Genomic DNA, 23964 nt, shown 5'->3' with positions numbered 1-23964 from the left:
ATTTTGTCCCCAGCGGAGAAAGACAGAAGCAGTTCAAGATAGGACTCTGTCCATTTAAACGCTTCCCTTTATATAGCTGCGGAAAACACAATGTGTGCGGCTTTAATCGTTAACTTCCATTAACTTTTACAGGGCATGAAGATTTCATGATGGCCTTGACCATTGAGCCTGTGATCAATAAGGATGATAAGGATGGTTCCTTGAAGTTCCCTTCAGGGTTGCTTAACGCCCGTTAGGCAAATTGCAAGATTGGTTTGCACAGGTGCCTCTCCAGACTTGGTGGTGAAGAAGAGCAGAGAGGAAGGCAGAGAGGGATACGTTGGTGTGCATCCCAATCTAGAGAAGATCAAAGGGAGGAGAAGGACGATGCTTACTTGGCCAAGACAAAGAGGTGGTTCTCTTGCTAAAGACAGAGAGGGAAGGGCTCCTGGGATTCCATGGACACATTTATGAAGTTTTCTTGGAAAGAATGTGTAAGCGTGGACACCATCAAAGCTGAGGTCAGCCAGAGTATAGAACAACTCAGAGAAGAAGTGGAAGTTGTGGAGAGACCTGGTCCATAGAGCCGCCAAAACTTGGATGGACATGTCTGAATGGATGTTGTCATCATCGTCATTGTCTTCTTCTTCTTCTTCTTCTTCTTCTTCTTCTTCTTCTTCTTCTTCTTCTTCTTCTTCATCGATCTATCGATCTCCTCCTCCTCCTCCTCCTCCTCCTCCTCCTCCTCCTCCTCCTCCTCCTCCTCCTCCTCCTCCTCCTCCTCTTCTTCTTCTTCTTCTTCTTCTTCTTCTTCTTCTTCTTCTTCTTCTTCTTCTTCTTCTTCTTCTTCTTCTTCTTCCTCCTCCTTCCTTCTTCATCGATCTATCACTCTATCGATCTTCTCTTCTTCTTCTTCTTCTTCTTCTTCTTCTTCTTCTTCTTCTTCTTCTTCTTCTTCTTCTTCTTCTTCTTCCTCTTCTTCTTCTTCTTCTTCCTTCCATCTTCATCTATCTATCTATCTATCTATCTATCTATCTATCTATCTTCTTCTCCTCCTCTTCTCAAATTTTGAGTCTCGTGGCATAAGGTATTTTATTGCAGTTAGAGGAATGGAGGACTCTTCTCGTAAAATATCTCTGGACTCTCTCGATTGTATTTATGTCTGATACGCAGTGCGGGTTCCAGACAGATGAGCTGTATTCAAGAATTGGTCTAGCAAATGTTTTGTATGTTCTTAGTTAGCAGTACAATATTACCAGAGAAGAAGCTACGCAAGATTAGGTTAACAAGTCTTAATGCCTTTTTGGCAATGTGGTTACAGTGGGCTCGGGCACTTAGATCTTTAGAAATGAGTACTCCAAGGTCCTTGACAGAGTGAGAGTCATCTACAAGGTCATGTCCATCTAATTTGTATTTTATGCTTTGTTTTGTTTTTTGGCCAATGTGCAAGACAGAGCATTTGTTGGTTGAGATTTGAAGTTGCCACTTGTTAATTAATTGAGTCACCACAGTTAGTTTAGAATTCATTTATTGACCTATTACAGTTATTTCAAGACAGCATACATGGGGAAGCTTTGTTTCTTCCCCCAAATTATCTTGTCACAGTAACCCACCATCAAAATTTAGGATAAAAACACAGCAAAGGAATTCATTTCTTTCACTTAGCCCAATTTTGGAATACAGGAAGTTCTCGACTTACAACAGTTCATCTAGTGACTGTTCGAAGTTACCACGGCACTGAAAAGAAGTGACTTACCACCATTTTTCACACTTACGACCGTTGCAGCCTCCCCGTGGTCATGTGATTTACATTCGTATGCTTGACAATTAACTCGCATTTATGACTGTTGCAGTCTCCCGGAAATGTGTGATTTCCTTTGGCGACCTTCTGACAAGCAAAGTCAATGGGGAAGTCTAGATTCACTTAACAACCGTTTTACTAATTTAAGAGCTCAGTGATTCACTTAACAAATGAAGCGAGAAAATAGCAATAGCACTTAGACTTATATACTGCTTCACACTGCTTTACAGCCCTCTCTAAGCGGTTTACAGAGTCAGCCTCTTGCCCCCAACAATCTGGGTCCTCATTTTACCGACCTCGGAAAGACGGAAGGCTGAGTCTACCTTGACCCTAGTGAGATTTGAACTACAAATTGCAGGCAGCCGGCAGTCAGCTGAAGTAGCCTGCAATACTGCACTCTAACCACTGTGCCACTATGGCTCAGTTGTAACATGGAGCAAAACTAGCTTAACAAATTTCTCACTTTGCGACATGAAATTTGGGCTCAATTCTGATCGTAAGTTGAGGACTACCTGTCCCAAAGGTGCTGTTTCTTTTCTTTTTTAAAGAAGTTTTTTTTATTTTTATGTTTAAACAAATAATATATCGTTAGTTATTCAGTGTGTCATCTGAATACATATTTTGTGTCATCATATTCCCCGTTTACCATCATTTTCTTACTACATTTCTATCTTATTTTTACATTTTAATTTAATTTATTACACTTTTTCCAAAATTCTTGCATTTATATTAATTTTTATTATATCTCATCTCTATCCATTGATAGAATTGCCCCCATACCCTATAATACTCTGGTTCTTCCTTTCCCTTAATTGCCAATGTTAGTCTATTCATTTCTGCACATTCCAATATTTTCTTAATTACTTCTCCCTCTATAGGGATCAAAGGTGCTGTTTCAAGAGACCACTGGAGTTTCTGGATTTTTCTTTGAGGATGTTTCACTTCTCATCCAAGAAGCCTCTTCAGCTCTGACTATAGTTAGTTAGTTGGTTGGTTGTTCATTTGGAACTATATTTAAAACTTAATTCTTTCCAGTCTATATCTGGCACATAGAATTCCGTTTTGCTGAAAGTAGAGTTGTCTCACGGATAGGAAATAAACGGCATTCCGTCAGCTGTTGCTATCCTTTTGTCGCTGTTACGCCCACAACGTAGTCATGAAGAAAGCGACGGTGAAATATTTCATTGGGTGATTTTCTATCTAAAGGGGGTCCTTGATGCTCTTTGAGCTTGTTTGTTTCCTTAGAGACATTTCATTACTAAAGCTAAGCATCCCCAACAGATTATCTACCTCTTATGCCATTTCAAAGATTTAAAAAAACTGAATAACCAAGGGGGGAAAACCCAGCAATTCTGTGACTAAAACCGCTATGAGTAGCGGTTCCTTAAAAACGAAGACATTTAGAAATACCTAGAAATACCTAGATTGAATAGCCAAGAAGCAGAGGCAGACAAAGTTAAAGATTCAAGAGAGGAATTTGAGAGGCAAGTCAAAAAAAAAAACCATAGCAATTAAAGTATTGAAGCGGGCAAGAGGCGATGGATAGATGATTTCTCCTTTCTGTGGTTGTTCTGATTTGCTTTTCTTTCTCTCTTCTTTTTTAGGTAGGTGACATGACTAGAAGTTAGGTAGGATAGAAAGAAAACGTCTTTTAATAAAGATTAAAAGTTAGAATTAAGTGACAGAAGCAAGAGAAGGGGGAATATTAGTGTATACCCTTTTATATAATAAAATAAAAGTAATAATAAGAGAAAACGTGGAATAATTGAGTAATGACAGATTGCAACTTAATATAAATGTGCATTATTATTAGAAATATGTAAGTTGACTGAATGTAATAACCATGAATTAGTTTTATTTGTATTAGAATGTATGACACCCAGGTACCAGACTGTTCACACATTGATATGTTGTTGTGGCCCGTCAGTGGCCTGTGCAGCTAGTAGCTGATTCCGACAGTGAGGAGGCTGGTGTGGTGCTGCGCCAGCAGCCTGTGCAGCTGGCACTCAAGTCAGACAATGAGGAGGCTGGAGAAGATGTGGTGCCAGAGGCAGAGATTCAGCCAGGGCCTTCAGAACCTCCAGAAGCTCCTTTAAGTGAAGAGGACGAAGAGGAGGAGACTCGTCTCGATGCACGGGCACACAGAGCTGCCAAAAGGCAGGAGTGGCTCCTCAGGAGGAGGTCTCCTCGAGAGTAAGGCTTGGGGCTAATTGGCCACTCCCTTAGCCTATTTAAGGAGGAACGCCGACTGAAGCAATTTGCAGGGAACAACTTCATTCACATACCTTCGTGTCTTGTCTTGCTTATCTTATCAGCTTCCTGCAAATTGCTTCTGGGCTTTCTGCCAATCCTAGTAAGATTACGATTATTTATTCTTTGGATTCTTGTAGGCTGTTAAGAAAGTTAATTAACAGCCTTTGTTTGAAAAAGACTGATTTAATTTAGTAAACTAAGGTTTGTACAGACTTTGTGTGTGTTGCGTTCTTTGGGGTCCGTAGCTGGGGCAGAACATATGTTTGGTAAAGAATAAAAAAAATATGGAAAAACAAACAAACAAACAAAAAAGAAGACATTTATTGCCAGTGACCCTTGTCGACTACAATCAGTTTCACACAGATGAATCCTAAGCATGACATTGAACAGAATACGGTTAGTCCTCGACTTACGACCACAACGGAGCCCCAGATTTTTGTTGCTCAGTGAAACATCGGCAATGTGAATTTTGCCCCATTTTTGTGAGTTTTCCTGCCACAGTTCTTAAGTGAACTGCCGCAGTTGTTAAGTTAGTTATCAAATGAATCTGGCTTCCCTCATTGACTTTGTTTGTCAATGAGGTCTCCTGCGGTGGTGGGTTTCAAAATTTTTTACTATCTGTTCTGTGGGTGTGGCTTGGTGGGTGTGGCATGGCTTGGTGGGCGTGGCTTGGTGGGTGTGGCAGGGGAAGGATACTGCAAAATCCCCATTTGCTCCCAATCAGCTGGGACTTGGGAGGCAGAGAATAGATGGGGCCGGGCCAGTCAGAATTTTTACTACCGGTTCTCCGAACTATTCAAACTTTCCGCAACCGGTTCGCTAGAACCAGTCAGAATCTGCTGAAAACCACCTCTGGTGTCCTGCCTTGAGCAGTGGGTTGGACTAGAACAGCAGTCACCAACTGGTGGTCCGTGGACCATTGGTGGTCCGCAAGAAAATTTTGGTGGTCCACAGAAAAATTATTTGCATTTTTTATATTGCACTAAATCAAGGGCCCTCAAACCTGGGGCACATATCTGACCCTGGGCCAGATATGTGCAATGAACGCTTGTGTTGGTGCAGAGAGTTTCCCCCTTTGAGGTCTTTTTGTGTGGGTTGGAAGGGGGCAGAAATTCCGACATGGGGTCTGCTTCAGCCTCCTGGTGCGGGGCTTTGGGTGAAGGCTGGAGGGAAGCACCACTAATGGCGAAGAGCCGGAAGGCCTCGTTCCAGTGGGACTACATCATGGCCTGGAACTGGCTGACCATCTCATCCTGCTGAGCCTCCAGGTGCTGGTACCTAGCCTTACACTCCCCCAGGTCTTCCCTCTGCTTGGAAAGCCTATGCTCATAGTCCTCAGTGAGGTGCTTCTGCTGAGCCTCCTTTTCGGTCAGATCCAATTTGAACTGAGCCAGCTGTTTTGCCAACTCTTTCTTGTAGCGGCTGCTTAGCTCCAACAACTGCTTCCTGTTGGGGCCCTAAGGAGCCTGGGCAGGCAGGCGAGGAGTGGGTGGGAGGGGAGGGGCGAGTAGAGGCCGGTGAGGCGCCCCTCGACACGAGTGACATCAAGTTGGCCACGCCCACCCAGTCACATGACCACCTAGCCACACCCACCCAGCTGGTCATTAAGCAGATCATATTAGTGGTCCATGGGATTTAAAATTATGAATTTAGTGGTCCCTGCGGTCCGAAAGGTTGGGGACCCCTGGACTAGAAGATCCTTAAGGTCCTTTCCGTCTCTGTGATTCTGATGATGGTGATGATGTTATCCATTCATTTGTGTCCGGGGGTTGGGATTCAGCTGGTTCAGATCGATTCGGGAGGACCGGTAGTTGCGACCTGCAGGTGGGCTTGACCTATATCCCATCCTATATCGCTGTGTTTTTTGATGCTACGCACATGCGCGGATGGCGCAGACGGATTGCCGTGCTCTTTGATGGCGCACACACGTGTGGATAGCGCGTATGAGCGAATTGCTGTGTTTTTGACACAGCACATATGAGCGTGCTCTCTCTCTCACATTTTCAATTCTGGATGAATCAGTTGTTAAATTACTGTATGTGATGCCCATAACTTCCAATCTCGCACTGCTTCTTTGAGTTGTTCTATGCCAGTGATGGGCTAACCTTTTTGCCGTCATGTGCCAAAAACGAGGGAAGCGCTGGGGGGGGGCATGTGCGCCCACTCCCATAATTCAATGTGCCCTGCCTCCCACGCATGTGCATGTGACCCAGGGATGAAATGCTCCCAGTTCGGACCGGATTGTCTGATCCGGTAGCGATGGCGGCGGGTGGTTCGGAGAACCGGTACCAAAAATCTCTGCACCCCACCCCCACCCCACCATGCCCAGCTGAGCCGCACGATCATCAGAGGCTTTTTTTTTTTTTACTTTTAAAAGCATTTTTTCTACAACCTCTTCCGACGAAAAAATGCTTTTAAAAGTAAAAAAAAAAAAAAAGCCTCTGATGATCACGCGGCTCAGCTGGGATCGTCAGAGGCTTTTCAAAGCATTTTTTTCTGCAACCTCTTCGGCCAAAGAGGTGGTATAAAAAAATGCTTTGAAAAGTCTCTGACGATCCCAGCTGAGTTGCCTGATTGTCAGAGAGGTTTTTCAAAGCATTTTTTTTCTGCAACCTCTTTGGCCGAAGTGGTAAAATAAATGCTTCGAAAAGTTTCTGACGATCCCAGTTGAGTTGCCTGATCGGCAGAGAGGCTTTTCAAAGCATTTTTTAAAAAAGCCTCTCTGACGATCCCAGCTGAGTTGCCTGATCGGCAGAGGCTTTTCAAAGCAATTTTTTTCTGCAACCTCTTCGGCTGAAGAGGTTGTAGAAAAAATGCTTTGAAATGTTAAAAAAAAAAAAAAAAGTTGGCCACGCCCACCCAGTCACATTACCCCCACCACCACCAAGCCATGCCCACAGAACCGGTAGTAACAAATTTTACATTTCAGGCCTGATGTGACCCCCTCTACTCCCCCTGCTTTTGGCACATGATGGCACATTGGGCCCAGTAGGCCCGTTTTTTCGCTCTCCCCAGGCTCCAGAGACTTTCTAGGAGCCTTGGGAGTGCGAAAATGGCCTTCCCCACCCCCCTAGAGGCCCTCCGGAGGCCGGAAACAACCTGTTTCCCAACTTCCGGTGGGCCCGGAAGGCCCGAAAATCAGCTGGCCGGTGCCCGCATGCACACTGGAGCTGAGCTAGGGCAATGCTCGCGTGCCCACTGATATGTCTCCGTGTGCCACCTGTTCGCCATCTCACTTCTATGCTCTGGCTAGTGTCACCTTCGATGGTGTATGTTCTACCTAGTAGGCGATAAGTCTACATTGTCTGCAGAGTTAATAAAAAACAGTTAATAAAGTGAATCTCGGATTTTCCTGAGCTTTGTTTGTGTGAATTTCTTCCTAAGACTCTTTGTGCCAGATCATCCTTTAACTCTCTTTTTTTTTTATTATTTACATTGCCATTAACAACGGTGTAATGAGTGTGTTATAAACTCGGGGTAACAATATTAATCCTGCCAACTTGTGAAATTATTATACAGGAAACCTTGTTGCCCTTTAACCCAACCTTCCAGATTCTTTTAGTTAGGTGAGCAATACGCCCTCCTGATCATTGATCAGATTTTATTGGAGTCAGAGTGACAGACAGCTGATAAGTAGATTGGCTTTCCTTGTAGGAAACTCAGGTACAGCTTGTTTCTCACTTTGATTTGACAGGTCGCGTATGCCTGCCTACTTATCAGCTGTCTATCACTCTGACTCCAATAAAATCTGATCAAGGGACATAATTTTGTGCCAAGAGAATAGACAAAAGCAGAAGTACCTGGGCAAGATCCCTATAGATTTTTCTGGACACCGAACAGCATAGAGGTGGGTTTCAGCCGGTTCTGACCAGTTCTGGAGAACCAGTAGCGGAAATTTTGAGTCGTTCGGAGAACCGGCAAATACCGCCTCTGACTGGCCCCGCTCCCATCTATTCTTCTGAATCCCAGCAGATCGGGAGGAAATGGGGATTTTGCAGTAACCTTCCCCTGGAGTGGGGAGGGAATGGAGATTTTACAGTATCTTTCCCCTGGAGTGGGGTGGGAATGGAGATTTTGCAGTATCCTTCCCCTGCCACGCCCACCAAGCCACACCCACCCAAGCTTTGCCCACAGAACCGGTAGTAAAATTTTTTGAATCCCATCACTGAAACAGCATGCTGAGTTGTAGAATTTCAATTCTAGATATTTTGGAATGGAATGGAATGGAACGGAACGGAACAGAACAGAACAGAACAGAACAGAACAGAACAGAAAATATGGAACGGAATGGAACGGAATGGAACGGAATGGAATAGAATAGAATAGAGTAGAATAGAAAATATGGAATGGAATGGAATGGAATGGTATGGAATGGGATGAGATGGGATGGGATGGGATAGAATAGAATAGAATAGAATAGAATAGAATAGAATAGAATAGAATAGAATAGAATAGAATAGAATATCTTTATAGACCAAGTCTGATCGGACACACAAGGAATTTGTCTCCGGTGCATAGACTCTCAGTGCACATATAAACATCAAGTCATAGAATAATGAAGTTGGAAAGGAACTTGGAGCTCTTCTAGTCCAACCCCCTGATCAGGCAGGAAACCCTACACCACTTCAGACAAATGGCTCTCCAATCTCTTCTTAAAAACTTCCAGTGTTGGAGCATTCACAACTTCCGGTGGCAAGCAGTTCCATTGATTAATTGTTCTCCCTGTCAAGAAATTCCTCCTTAGTTCTAGGCTGCTTCTCTCCTTGATTAAGTTTCCATCCGTGGCTTCTTGTCCTGCCCTATATTGCTAGTTTATGTATGCAGGATCTGCCCTACGCTGAATAAATGAACTGGAATTCTTCCCCATTCCAGATCATCCTGAATATGAACTAAGAAGGTTGATGGGACTTTGATCGACTTTGAAAGCTGACGGCCAAGAAAGTCGATGGGACATTTTAAAAGTGGGTTTCTCTTGTCCCATCTTTGAAAACTATATAAAGCTGTTTTTTTTTCCTCCTCCTTTTTTTTTCACAAGGAGTGCCACTTGCTGAGAACAGGGCTGGCTGTTAATAATTGCTCCGTGCCCGCCTTCGGAGAGGACACCTATTCAAATCCTGTCCCCGGAGTGACCTGGAAACTTGGCTGAACTTCTTAGAAAAAGGAAACGGGTGGCACACAGAAACTCCAAAGGGCTTTTGCCACTGGACACAAAAGTGGGACAAACAAGTCCCTTCTTCCTCTCTGCCCCCATGAGAGAGTTGAAATTTCCAGTACAAGAGGCTCAGTTCAGGTAGTCCTCGACTTACGACCGCAGTTGATCCCAAAATTTCTGTCGCTAGGTGAGACAGTTCTTTTGCCCCATTTTCAGTGGTGGGATTCAGCCGGTTCGAGCCGATTTGGGTGAACCAATAGTTAAATTGCTGGTTGGCCCCTCCCCTCCCCTCCCCTCCCCCTTGGAGGGGCTGTACACAAAACCACACCCCAGCTCCTTCATTTATCCATTATTAATCTCCCGGTTCCTTGAAATCCAGCCAATGACAAGCCATTATCAGAGATTGCATAGCATCGAGCGGGGAATATTGGCCTGATCTTTTTATTACCTAGAGACGAAAGCTAATGAACTCTGAATATTGACTAATTTTGATACGGCGAGTAATATACATATATTTTTTTGAGATAACCCACACAGGCATTTGGTATGGCTGGTTGGTTGTATGCCTGCGTGTAGCTGCTATCACCTCCCTTATTAGAAGTCTTTAAAACCTACTTTCTGTAAATTAATAACGGGGTTATCACAGCATGATTGTTAAGAGCTATCCAGTTGTCTCTTTGTAAGAATTGTGAGAAAGTCAACTTTTCAAAACCCCAGAGGGGTATTTGTTAGGGCAGGAGATTCCCTCTTTAGCTTTTATAGAGAAAGTCTTCGTCTTGTTGTAACTTCGTTGGTCACAGAGGAGGGATGCCCATATGGAAGTAAAGCCAGGAAAGACTAGGTGCAAAAGACTAGGTGCACGTACGAAGGTCCAATTAAACTGCTTCATTGATAAAACGGGTTTATATTCCTTGCAGACAGCTGGAAAAATTGCAGACTACAGGAACCAGGAGCACCACTCCTGGTGACCCTGAGAACACAGATAAACCTCCAAGTGGCCTCAATGACCCTCTAAAAAGGATGCAAATGACCAGCTGTCTGCAAGGAGTATAAATCCTTCCATCCCCCCCACCATTTAGTCCAGGAGTCAGCAACCAGCGGCTCTGGAGCCGCATGTGGCTCTTTCATTCCTCTGCTGTGGCTCCCTGTCACCGGTCGGCTCCACAATTGATAAGGCTTTCGGTTAGGACAGGTAGAGGAAAAAGGACCCCTCGCTAGGAGGAGACTCTATGGTGGAAGAACCAGACTTCCGGTTGGCAGAGGAAAAAGGATGCCACGCTAGGAGGAGACTCTATGGTGGAAGAACCAGACTTCCGGTTGGCAGAGGAAAAAGGATGCCACGCTAGGAGAAGACTCTATGGTGGGGGAACTGGACTTCCGGTCAGCTCCAGAATTGGAGCTTCTGGTTAGGACCTTTGTGGCTCTTTGAGTGTTTAAGGTTGCCGACCCCTGATTTAGTCAGAGCTGACGAAGCTTCTTGGATGAGAAGCGAAATGTCTTCGAAAAAAAACCCAGAACATCCAGTTGCCTCCTGAAAAAGCACCTTTGAGCACATTTGAATTTAGTATTCTTAAGGAGAGAAGCCATGAAAAAAGTAGTTGTTGCAATCGTTGTGTGTGCAAACTTATGCACAGGAGTGTGTTAGGAGCAGATGAGAAGATCACAAAACTAGGAAGGTTCCCCAGCAGTAGTGGGATTCAAATTTTTCTACTACCGGTTCTGTGGGCGTGGCTTAGTGGGCGTGGCTTGATGAGGCGGCACCTTGCTGTGAGTGACATCGAGTTGGCCATGCCGACTCAGTCACATGACCCCCCAAGCCACGCCCACAGAACTGGCAGAAAAGCCAGCTCCTGCGGCCTGTCCCTTTATGGTCCCCCCTGACCCCCCACGTCGGAGTACCTTAAAGGGACACTGCAATCTGGCTGCCTTCCAAGCAGCTCTACTGCAGTGCCGTCCCTCCGGCACATCAGGCCGTACCCCTGGCCGGGTCTGGCAATGTGGTATGGCCGCACATGCGCACCGGCAGGCAGCGGGGGCGGGGCTAACCAGAGGTGGTATTTGCCAGTTCAGCAAACCAGTTAAAATTTCCGCTACCGATTCGCCCAAACCGGTCTGAACCAGCTGAATACCACCTCTGATCCTCAGCTGTGGTAAAAGAAATTGATCCTAGATTGTAACTGGAACAAGCGCTGCCCACATCTTAGCCACAAAAGCTTGGCAGATCTCATTTGTGCAGATGACGCAAGGTAGCCTTTGCCTAAATTTATACATCGTGTTTCAAAAACTTGCCTTTATTCGGACTCCAGTCTACCTCTGAATTTCTTTTCTTTCTTTACGGAGCCAATATGGCCAGGTAAATAATTAACCGGGAAGATTCTTTTACTGGAACGTAATAATATTAACAACATATCTTGAGCAATCTTCACATGGAATCTTCTTGAGGCATGAGGGTTATTACCTCGAATCTACAGGTGTGGTCGAGCGTGCTGATATACCTATTATGCTTGAAACTACACCTATGGTACAAGAATAGCTTTTTGAAAGAACCCAATCTCTGCTCAACCCAGGAGTGAATGAGAAGCTCTTAGCTTCTCTGGAAATTGAACAGAGTCATCCATGATACCCACCAGCCAATTTAATATAATTTAACGAATTAGCAAAGTTGGGAGGGACCTTGGAGGTCTTCTTGTCCAACCCCCTGCTCAAGCAGAAGACCCTATGAAGACCCTATCAGAGAAATGACTTTCCAACCTCCCGTGATGGAGCACCCACAAGATTAGTGTAGATTTAAAGTGACAATAAAATTCTATTCTATTCTATTCTATTCTACCCTAGTATTCTATGCTATGCCATGCCATTGTTTCTATTCTATTCTATTCTATTCTATTCTATTCTATTCTATTCTATTCTATTCTATTCTATTCTATTCATTTCCATTTCCATTTCCATTTCCATTTCTATTCTTTTACTTATTTTTTTTCTATTCTATTCTATTCTATTCTATTCTATTCTATTCTATTCTATTCTATTCTATTCTATTCTATTCTATTCCAATCCATTCTATTCCATTCTATTCTATTCCATTCCATTCCTATTTCCATTTCCATTTCCATTTCCATTTCTATTCTTATACTTATTTTTTTCTTTTTCTCTTCTCTTCTCTTCTCTTCTCTTCTCTTCTCTTCTCTTCTCTTCTCTTCTCTTCTGTTCTACTCTACTCTACTCCTTTCATTTCCATTTCCATTTCTATTTCTATTCTTATACTTATTGTTTTCTTATTCTATTCTATTCTATTCTATTCTATTCTATTCTAATTTTCTGTTCTGTTCTGTTCTATTCTATTCTATTCTATTCTATTCTATTCTATTCTATTCTAATTTTCTGTTCTGTTCTATTCTATTCTATTCTATTCTATTCATTTCCATTTCCATTTCCATTTCCATTTCCATTTCCATTTCTATTCTTTTACTTATTTTTTTTCTATTCTATTCTATTCTATTCTATTCTATTCTATTCTATTCTATTCTATTCTATTCTATTCTATTCTATTCTATTCTATTCTATTCTATTCTATTCCAATCCATTCTATTCCATTCTATTCTATTCCATTCCATTCCTATTTCCATTTCCATTTCTATTCTTATACTTATTTTTTTCTTTTTCTCTTCTCTTCTCTTCTCTTCTCTTCTCTTCTCTTCTCTTCTCTTCTCTTCTTTTCTGTTCTACTCTACTCTACTCCTTTCATTTCCATTTCCATTTCCATTTCTATTTCTATTCTTATACTTATTGTTTTCTTATTCTATTCTATTCTATTCTATTCTATTCTATTCTATTCTATTCTATTCTATTCTATTTATTTATTTATTGGTTCGATTTATTTCTCCGGAGACTCAGGGCGGCTTACAATGCGTTAAGCAATAGCCTTCATACTTTTATATATACCTGCTTAGTAGAGCTTTTGGCCCCCCCAAGCGGTGTTCTTTTTTATACAAAGTCATCTTATTCTATTCTGTTCTGTTCTGTTCTGTTCTATTCTATTCTATTCTATTCTATTCATCTCATTGTCCTATTCTATCTGTTCCAGTGGTTGATTGTCAGTAAAGTTCTCCTTACTTCTTCCATACATGATGCTAATTGCCCAATAAATCCTGACAATAGGGATCTATGCATGTATACTTGACATACAAACTGCTGTGACACCAAATCTTTTTTTTTAAGAGTGCAAGTAGCCCTCAACTGATGACCACAGTTTAGCCCAAAATATTTTTTGCTAAGCGAGACAATAGTTAAGTAAATTTTGCCCTATTTTACAACCTTCCTTGCCAATTTTTTTTTTTAAACGAATCACTGTAGTTGCTAAGTTAGTAACATGGTTGTTAAGTGAATCAGGCTGCCCCGTTGACTTTGCTGGTCAATGGAGAAGGTCGCAAAAGGAAAATCACATGCTCCCCTAGGACACTTCAACTGTCATAAATATGAGTCAGTTGCCAAGCATCTGATTATGGGGAGGCTGCAAACTCTGACGACTTCTTTCTGGAGAGCAAATGCTATTTAAGATTGTGCTTTATTTAAAAGGGGTTAAGAAATAACAACGGTAAAATGAATAAATGAAAAACCCTTTATTCAAATAAGATGTTTCAGTTGGAGGGCATTTGGTCCTGTCCATCATTACACATGGCACTGTTGTTTTAACTCTTTGTCCTGAATTTTTCTTGAAAGAGAGTGAGAAAGAGAGAGGGAGGGAGGGAGGGAGGGAGGGAGGGAGGAAGAGAAAGAAAGAGAGGGAGAGGGAGACAGAGAGAGAGAGGGAGAGAAAGAGAGAGAGGGAGGGAGGGAGAGAAAGGGAGAAAGAGAGAGAGGGAAGGAAAGAGAGAGAAAGAGAGAGAAAGAGAGAGAGGGAAAGAGGGAGGGAGGGAGAGAGAAAGGGAGAGAAAGAGAGAGGGAGAGAGGAAGAGAGAGAGGGAAGAAGAGAGAGAAAAAGGGAGAGAAAGAGAGGGAGAGAGGGAGAGAGAGAAAGGGAGAGAGAGAGAAAGGGAGAGAAAGAGAGGGAGGAAGAGAGAGAAAGGAGAAGAGAAAGAGAGAGAGGGAGGAAGAGAGAAAGGGGAAGAGAAAGAGAGAGAGGGAGGGAGAGAGAGAGAAAGGGAGAGGAAGAGAGAGAGGGAGAGAGGAAAAGAGAGAGAGGGAAGGAGAGAGAAAAAGGGAGAGAAAGAGAGGGAGGGAGGGAGAGAAAGAGAACGAGAGGGAAAGAGAGAGGGAAAGAGAGGAAAAGAGAGAGAGGGAAAGAGGGAGGGAGGGAGAAAGGGAGAGAAAGAGAGAGAGAGGGAGAGAGAGAAAGGGAGAGAGAGAGGGAGGGAGAGAGAGAAAGGGGGAGAAAGAGAGAGAGGGAAGGAGAGAGAGAGAGAGGGGAGAAAAAAGAAAAGTTGGAAGGTTGGAAGAAGAGAAGAGAAACACATGAGAGTTATAAATGAAAGACAAAGCTACGAATGAGGCTAGGAAAATTCACATTTAAAACCTGGGTTGAAAAAGATGAATAAACGCGATCCTTTTGGGTTGACTCCAGAGTGGATATAAAACTGTGTGTCTTTTTTTTTTATTATCATGTATTATAAACCCCGTCTTCAGATTTGACATTGAACTTTACACAACCCAGCAATCTCCTTTGGGATTCTCGCCATCTCTGTGGGAGCGTGAGGCAATCCCTCATCAGGAAAACACACTCCAAAATAAGTCTACAACAGCACGGCTTCCGTGAGAGATCAAAGTTAAACCACTTCTGGGCAAGAAAGCAGTCCTCAACTTACGACCGCGGCGGAGCCCAACATTTCTGTTGCTAAGTGAGATCGCTGTCCAATGAGTTGTGCTCCATTTTACGACCTTTCCTGCCACGGTTGTTAAGCGCATCCCTACCGTTGTTAAGTCAGGAACACGGTTGTTAAGCAAATCTGGCTTCCTTTGCTTGTGAGGTCGCAAAAGGAGATCCCATGAATATGAATGTAAATATGAACCAGTGGCCGAGCGTCCAAATTTTAGTCACGTGACCACGGGGATGCCGCAAAGGTCATAGGTCGCCTTTTTCAGTGCCGTAACTTTATACGGTCGCTAAATGAGTGCCGTTGTAAGTCGAGCCTTCCTTGCAATTCTCTACATTTTCCATAGCTGGCAACAGAGTTTGTCATCATAACAAATGATGATGTTCAAAAGATTTAGTGTTTTTTTTTAAAAAAAAAACATGGATCTTTAATGGTTGACAAAGAACAATTCTTTTTTTTTTTGTAAAAAGTTTTTTTAATTTTTTAAACAAACAGACAATGCATCATTAATCATTCAGTGTTTCATCTGAGTACATATTTTGTGTCTTCTACCTCCTTCTCCATTGTTTTCTTACTATATTTCTATCATATCTTTATTTTTTCATTTAATTTGTTGCAACTTTCTTTCCAAATTTCTTATGTTTATGTTAACTTCTTTTATGCTTCCTTTCTCCCCATTTTTCTTACTACATTTCTATCTTGCTTTTTACACCTTCATTCAATTCATTAACATTTCCCCCCCAATTTTTAATTATATCAAGTTTCATGTATATCTCTTCTCTACCCACTGATAAATTTGCCCCCATACCTTAAAATACTCCGATTCTTCCTTTTCTTTAATTGCCAATGTTAATCTATTCATTTCTGCACATTCCAATATTTTCTTAATTACTTCTCCCTCTGTAGGGATTTTCTCTGCTTTCTAATTTTGTGCAAATACAATCCTCGCTGCAGTTATAACATGTATAATCAAGTATATACAGTATTTTCTTTGCTATATTTCTCTGGTAAGATACCCAATAGGAACAGTTCAGGTTTTAAGTCAATATGTTATTGTGTCATTTCTGCTAACCATGTTTGAATTTTAACCCAATAATTTCTCGCTTCTGGGCATGTCCACCATATATGATAGTTGACCAAGAACAGTTCTATGGAAGCCAAAATAAATGCATTTTTCATTTTTTTATACCGTTTGCTAATGGGCTGCCATTGCATCCCATAGCCACCAAGAATATATCTTTGGTTTTATTAGAACAGTGTGCAAAATCCTAGGTAGAGGCTGATATTTCTCTCTCCGGACACACTGAGACTATATCTGCTGCAGGGGTGGGTTCTAAATTTTTTTACTACCGGTTCTGTGGGCGTGGCTTATTTTGTGGGTGTGGTTTGATGGTCATGTGACAATTTTTTAGGATTTAGCAGAGGTACTAGTCTACCAGGCTTTTAACTGCTTGCAGAGCTGTACCAGTCTACTCATTTGTTCTTGGAGCGTTCCGGTCTACCTATTCGTTTTGGAGGCACCGGTCTACTCATTTGTTTTTGGAGGCACCGGTCTACCCATTTGTTTTTGGAGGCACCGGTCTACTCATTTGTTTTTGGAGGCACCGGTCTACCCATTTATTTTTGCAGGCACCGGTCTACTCATTTGTTTTTGGAGGCACCGGTCTACTCATTTGTTTTTGGAGGCACCGGTCTACTCTTTTGTTTTTGGAGGCACTGGTCTACCCATTTATTTTTGCAGGCACCGGTCTACTCTTTTGTTTTTGGAGGCACCGGTCTACCACCACACTGCCTTTTAACACTGATCAGCTGTAGGGCGGCCCTTTGAAGCCCCGCGGCAAGAGTTTAAACAGTTTTTTTCCTTCTAGCCGATCAGCTGGGACTCGGGAGGCAGCGAATAGATTGGGGGCGGGGCCAAATAAAAGGTAAGAATAACGCGGGGGGCGGGAGGGCCCAGCTCCCGAACAAAGAGAACCGGTTCGGTGATGTCATATCGTCACCGCTACCGGCTCGGCTGAACCAGGCCGAACCGGGAGGAACCGACTACTGATCTGCTGAACAAAATAGATTGGGGGCGGGGCCAAATAAAAGGTAAGAATAATGGGGGGGCGGGGGCGGGAAGGCCCAGCTCCCGAACAAAGAGAACCGGTTCAGTGACGTCATATCGTCACCGCTACCGGCTCGGCTGAACCGGGCCGAACCAAGAGGAACCCACCACTGATCTGCTGAACAAAACTCCGCATTGGTGATAGGAAGGGCATCCGGCCATTCAAACTCCGTTCAGTTGCCCAGACTCCACCCCGCAAGGGATTATGGGGTCGTTAAAAGAAGTTGATGATGAGTGTGCAAGGTTGGGAGGCCGATAAACAGGACGACCATTACTCTTTGCTCCCCTCTGCTGGTCATCCGAATGTTTGCAACCAATATAAGTAGTAGCTCTAACAAATTCTTCTACACAGGTAGTCCTCGACTTATGACCACAATTGAGCCCAACATTTCTGTTGTTAAGTGAAACATTTGAATCACCACAGTTGATAACGTTAGTAACTTGGTTGTTAAGTGAATCTGGCTTCCCCGTTGACTTAATTGTGAGAAGGTCACAAATGGGGATTACATGATCTTGGGACACAGCAACGGACATAAATATGAGCCATTTGCCAAGCTTCTGAATTTTGGTCACGTGATTATGATGAAGCTGCAGAGGCCGTAACTGGAAAAATGGTCATAAGTCACATTTTTTTTATTGTCGTTGTTGTAACTACAAATGGTCGCTAAGTGAACTGAGTCGAGGACTATGTGTATTCTTTACTTTCTCAATAAAGACTATACCGCAGGGGTGAAATCCAGCAGGTTCTGACAGGTTCTGGAGAACCGGCAGCGGAAATTTTGAGCAGTTCGGAGAACCGGCAGCGGAAATTTTGAGCAGTTCGGAGAACCGGCAGAGGAAATTTTGAGTAATTGGATTAGAACGTCATTACGTTGCAGAAATCTAAATATCATTTAAATATCATTGAACTCTTCCCACAACAGATCGGAATGCAAGATTGCCACAGAAAGTCTTGCAACGCGTAGATCGGTATTGTCATTTCCAGTTATTTGAAGATCCCCATTGCTATTATCAGTCGGAGTTCCCAAAAATTACAAAATTGGATTATTTGGGAAAGCGGTTGTGGAAAAACCTTCTGAAACACGCCATTGTTGCTTAAGCCAGCGCCCTGCTAGAGGTGGGGAAGTAGACGTCACGCCGCTACTAAACGTAGGGAAGATAAGCCTAATTTGTTGTTATATGTAGAATCTGTCCATTTACCACTAATCAATTGAGCAAGAAGGAATAGATAAGTCCGAGTACGGGTCCCCGCCAAGTAACAGCAAACATTAAGGAGGAGAAAAATTTCCCACTATGTGTACACAGCGTGCTGAGCTGCAAAGAAGCGTTCTGCATTTTAAACATAAAATAATTCAGATTTTTCAAGCTATTTCCGTGCCCGGATTCTTAAAGAAACCACAATCTCTATTCTTCTCCTTTTGGCAACTTTAACATGCTCTCTCCATAGGGCTCCCCTTGAGGAGCACCTGGAGGCTCCAGCTGGTGCAGAATGCAGCTGCGCGGGTACTTATGGGGGCAGCATGGCGCTCCCATGTAACACCTCTCCTGCGCGAGCTACATTGGCTTCCGGTGGTCTTCCGGGTGCGCTTCAAGGTATTGGTTCTCATCTTCAAAGCGCTCCATGGCTTAGGGCCCGGTTATTTACGAGACCACCTTCTGCCACCGATAACCTCCCACCGGCCAATACGCTCCCACAGAGAGGGTCTCCTCAGGGTGCCGTCGGTCAGGCAATGTTGGCTGGCGACCCCCAGGGGAAGAGCCTTCTCTGTGGGGGCACCCGTCCTCTGGAATGAGCTGGGATACGACTGATCCCGGACCTCCGTACCTTTCGCTGGGCTCTGAAGACTTTTTTAATTCAGCAAGCCGGGCTGGGTTAAAAATTTTTAATTGGGGAATTTTATGGGTAAGGGGTTTTAAATTGGGGGAAGCCAATATAGATTTAATTATGTTTTAAAGTATTTTAATGTTTATATTGTATGTTTTTTAATTCTGGCTGTTCACCACCCTGAGTCCTTTGGGAGAGGGGCGGTATAAAAATTTAATAAATGAAATGAAATGAAATGAACACCATTGTTGAGCTTGGTAATACAGGTATTCTTCGACTTATGGCCACAATTGAGCCCCAAAATTTTTAAATACTGTGATGACCAAAACTGGATGCAGTATTCCAAGTGTGATCTTACTGAGGCATTATAAAGCATAGTATCACTTATCATCACTTATGCAATGAATGGCTGTGAAAGTTGGACCATAAGGAAGGCTGAGCGCCAAAGAATGGAGGCCTTTGAACTCTTGTGCTGGAGAAGACTCCTGCGAGTCCCTTGGACTGCAAGGCGATCAAACCGGTCAGTCCTAGAGGAGATCAACCCTGACTGCTCTTTAGAAGGCCAGATCCTGAAGAGGAAACTCAAATGCTTTGGCCATCTAATGAGAAGGAAGGACTCACTGGAGAAGTGGCCTGATGCTGGGAACGATTGAGGGCAAAAGAAGAATGGGACAACAGAGAACGAGGTGGCTGGATGGAGTCACTGAAGCAGTCGGTGTGAGCTTAAATGGACTCCAGAGGATGGTAGAGGACAGGAAGGCCTGGAGGAACGTTGTCCATGGGGTCGCGATGGGTCGGACACAACTTCACAACTAACAACAATGAATCACATATCATAACCTCGATTCTATCCCTGTTAACACAGCCTAGGATCGCATTGGATTTTTGGGGCTCATGTTTAAGGCATTGTCCACTAGGACTCCAAGATCCCGCTTGCAATTATTGAGCCAAGTTTCACCTAGTTTGTACTTATACATTTGGTTTTTCTCACCTCAGTGTGAAAACCTTACTTTTTTCTACATCGAATCTCATTTTGTTAGGTTACCAAATTATATTTCCCACGTGGGCAGAAAAGACGTCTTGGAGAGCTAAGTTGACGGACGGAGGATGAAGGGAAGACATTGTTTGGTCTTTGGTGCTTACTGATCTCCCTGGTGGAGAAATAATGATTAACGCTAATTGTCTGCTGAAATTTGTGGATTGATTACCGCCACCCAGTCTCAGTGCCGGCGGTGACCTCTTCGGCTTAATTGTTTCAGGCAGGGAAGGAATGTGGATGTCAGCATGAAGAAATCAGTTTGAAATCTGGAGAGAAGGTAAGCGAAAAGACAAAGCTAATTTAGTTGTCGTTTCAGTGAGAGTCAAATAAGATGAAACACCCGGATCTACGCTAGCTTAGTTGCATTTATTTATACGGTTACTAAAAATAGCGGCTGAAAATAGCACAGGGCAAAGGGCTTTTAAGGGCGTCTCACCTGCTGATTTTATGATTAAATCAAAGTAGCCCTTTATTAAAACACAGATATATATCCATCTTTCCCACAGAGTTACTTGAGAATATACGTTTTTTTTTTTTTGCAGGGAAGGTTTGTTTAACGCGCAAAACCCTTCATTTAGGTTTAAAATTAGATTTTTCAATTGCTCTTAAATACCATATTTTTTGGATTATAAGACGCACCTTTTTCCCTCCTAAAAGGGGGTGAAAATTTAGGTGCGTCTTATACACCGAATGTAGCCCCGCCCGCCCACTGGCCCCCACCCTTTGGCTTCTGCCTCCCAGCAGTTACCTCCTTGCAGCAAGCAGCAAGAAGAAACAGCTCGTTTCAGCTTCAGCACAGCCTAATTAGCACAAGTTGATTGGATCGGCCTCCCGACTCTCAGCTGTTTTGCTCTCAGCTGTTTTGCGGGGGCCTCTGCTGCTTGCTGCAAGGAGGTAAATTGCTGGGAGCAGATTTTTTTTTTCTTGTGCTAATCAAGCTATGCTGAAAACGAAAATGAAAGTAAAGCAGGCTATTTGCTATTTGCTGCAATGAGGCTAAATTGCTGGGAGGCAGAGACAAAGGCAGATTTCTTTTTCTTGTTTTCTTCACCCAAAAAGGTAAGTGCATCTTATAGTACGGAGCGTCTTATACTCCGAAAAATACAGTAATCATCAGCTGAGTTTCAATTGTTTATTAAACCCAGTTAGTTTGTCATACGGGTAGTTCTCGAGTTACGACCACAACTAAGCCCCACATTTCCATCGCTAAGGGAGACATTTGTTAACTGAGCTTTGCCCCATTCTATGACCTTTCTTTATATAGCGTTGTTTTGAGGGTAGAGGTTGAAACAGTTTATGTCCAGGATGTGAGGGGTCTGTAAATATTTTCACAGCCCTCTTTTTGACTCATGCAGGATACAGATCCTGGTAATAATTATGGTAACTTTACAGTAAAGCTAGCTTTAATCATCATTTGGTTTCTTGTCTGGACTACCTTGAAGGACTGATAGCAACCTTCCCTATGTGGAAAATCAGGACATCTCTTCATCTGGCTGGACGTTTGAACCACCAAGTGGAATTTGGAAACAGGGACAGCAAAATCGATGCTGGTTTTAGTTCAGAGTCCCAGGAAAACACTTAAATTAAGCTGTGGAGAAGAACCCTATTCTCGTTTACCAGAAAGGTCATCCAGGATTTCCCTAAGTGGCTTGAGACCCTCCATTATGTAGGTTTTTTTTCCTATTTTGGCTATAAATGTGAACCGCCTCATAATTTCACCCATTCTTAAAATAGGAAAAAAGCGAATAAGAGGATGATTGAAAAAAAGAAAGCAGTGCCATCTTGTGGAAGATGACATCATATACTATTAAGTGTAGTGTACTTTAGGTATAAAAATATAGATCTGGCTTTATTGTACAAAATAATGAGTACAAGTTTGACATCAGGATTCAAAACGAGGTCAAAATCATAGAGCATTTTACACTTTGAATCTGGAACAAGTGATTTTGTACTATCAAGCAAGAGACTGCCAAATTCATGTACATCAAAAGGTTTCAGATTATCTCGGAAGCAGGGTGGATCTGATTTAAATCGAGTTGATTTAAATCACAATTTAAATCATGATTTAAATCACTAGTAAAAAGGCTTGATTTAAGTCAACTCGATTTAAATCATAATTTTTAAAGAGCAACTGTCATCTCTGCTACTCCTTTGACCCGCTGTTGACTCACCGATAGTCCCAGTGTTGCAGAATAGACAGCCTCATGCTCCATAACTAAGCTCCATTTCATGCTGAATAAACTAAATTATTTATGTATCTTAAATAGAAAACTATCTTACGATAGATTTTTACCCCCAAAGTTTTTTATTAAAATAAATTCAATAAAAATCAAAAAAATCCGATTTAAATCAAAAAAATCCGATTTAAATTAAAAAAAAATCTGTTTTTTTTATTTTTTTAAAAAAATCATTGATTTTTATCCACCCTGCTCGGAAGGTCTTTAATAAACACAATGGATTTTGTTACCATTGTTAATTGATAATGTATTTGTAATCTGTCCCGTGTTTATTCTGCAGCTCCATAACTATTCTCCCTCACTTCTTTTCATCCTCATCTCAGTTTAAATCTTCCAGCAGTTTAGCTACTCCACGCATCTGAGAAAGTGATCTATAATTCAGAAATAATAATGCATTTTAATAAAATGTTATTCTCTGCAAAGATGCTACCAGACTCTTTATAATTTTGGACTTATGTCATAGATTAAATGCGGTTCAACTGTTGCAGGAGTTCTGCTTTTGCAGTAAAAAAAAAAAAAGATGAAAAGAAATCTTGTAGGATCTAATCTGGGTCGGTTATGAGGACCAAAGTTTTCGTCTTCCGAGCTTTCGGGCTTGTGCTGGAACCAGAGCTGGACTCATGTAGAGGATGGGCTCCAGCACGAGTCCAAAAGCTCGGGAAAAAAAAACTTCTGGTCCTGATGGCCGACCCAGATTGGATCCTACAACATTATCCTGGGACATGTATATTCGCCTTCATTCGTGAAAAGGAATCTGATTGTGGTGGTTTAAAAACTGGAAAATTTCCTGAGAAGCAGGAGGAGGAAGAGGAAGAGGTGAAAGAAGGCAAGGACAAGGAGGAAGAAAGGAAGGGATGGATGGATGGATGGAGGAAGAGAGAGAGGGAGGGAAGAAGGAAAGGGTGAGGAAGGAAGGAAGGAAGACAAAGGGAAGAAAAGAAAGAAGAAAAGAAAGGGAGGGAGGGAGGGAGGGAGGGAAGGAAGGGAAGGAGGAAAGAATGGAAAGGAAGGAACAAGGTGGAAGGGAGGAAGGAAGGAGAAAAAGGAGAAGGAAGGAAGGAAGACAAAGGAAAGAAAAGAAAGAAAGAAGGAAAGAAGGGGAGGGAATGAAGGAAGGGAGGGAAAGAAAGAAGAAAAGAAAGGGAGGGAGGGAAGGAAGGGAAGGAAGGGAAGGAGGAAAGAATAGAAAGGAAGGAAGAAGAAGGAAGGAAGACAAAGGGAAGAAAAGAAAGATAAAAGGAAAGAAGGAGGGAGGAAAGAAAGAAGAAAAGAAAGGGAGGGAGGGAAGGAAGGGAAGGAGGAAAGAATGGAAAGGAAGGAAGAAGAAGGAAGGAGGACAAAGGCAAGAAAAGAAAGAAAGAAGAAAAGAAAGAAAAAAGGAAAGCAGGAGGGAGGAAAGAAAGAAGAAAAGAAAGATAAAAGGAAGGAAGGAGGACAAAGGGAAGAAAAGAAAGAAAGAAGAAAAGAAAGATAAAAGGAAAGAAGGAGGGAGGAAAGAAAGAAAGAAGAAAAGAAAGGGAGGGAGGGAAGGAAGGGAAGGAGGAAAGAATGGAAAGGAAGGAAGAAGAAGGAAGGAGGACAAAGGCAAGAAAAGAAAGAAAGAAGAAAAGAAAGAAAAAAGGAAAGCAGGAGGGAGGAAAGAAAGAAGAAAAGAAAGATAAAAGGAAGGAAGGAGGACAAAGGGAAGAAAAGAAAGAAAGAAGAAAAGAAAGATAAAAGGAAGGAAGGAGGACAAAGGCAAGAAAAGAAAGAAAGAAGAAA

This window comes from Pituophis catenifer, unplaced genomic scaffold, assembly GCF_029215685.1.
Source record: "Pituophis catenifer annectens isolate HBS135680 unplaced genomic scaffold, rPitCat1.0.hap2 SCAF_7, whole genome shotgun sequence".
In the NCBI taxonomy this organism is placed as follows: domain Eukaryota; kingdom Metazoa; phylum Chordata; class Lepidosauria; order Squamata; family Colubridae; genus Pituophis; species Pituophis catenifer.
This window is presented reverse-complemented; position numbering follows the sequence as displayed.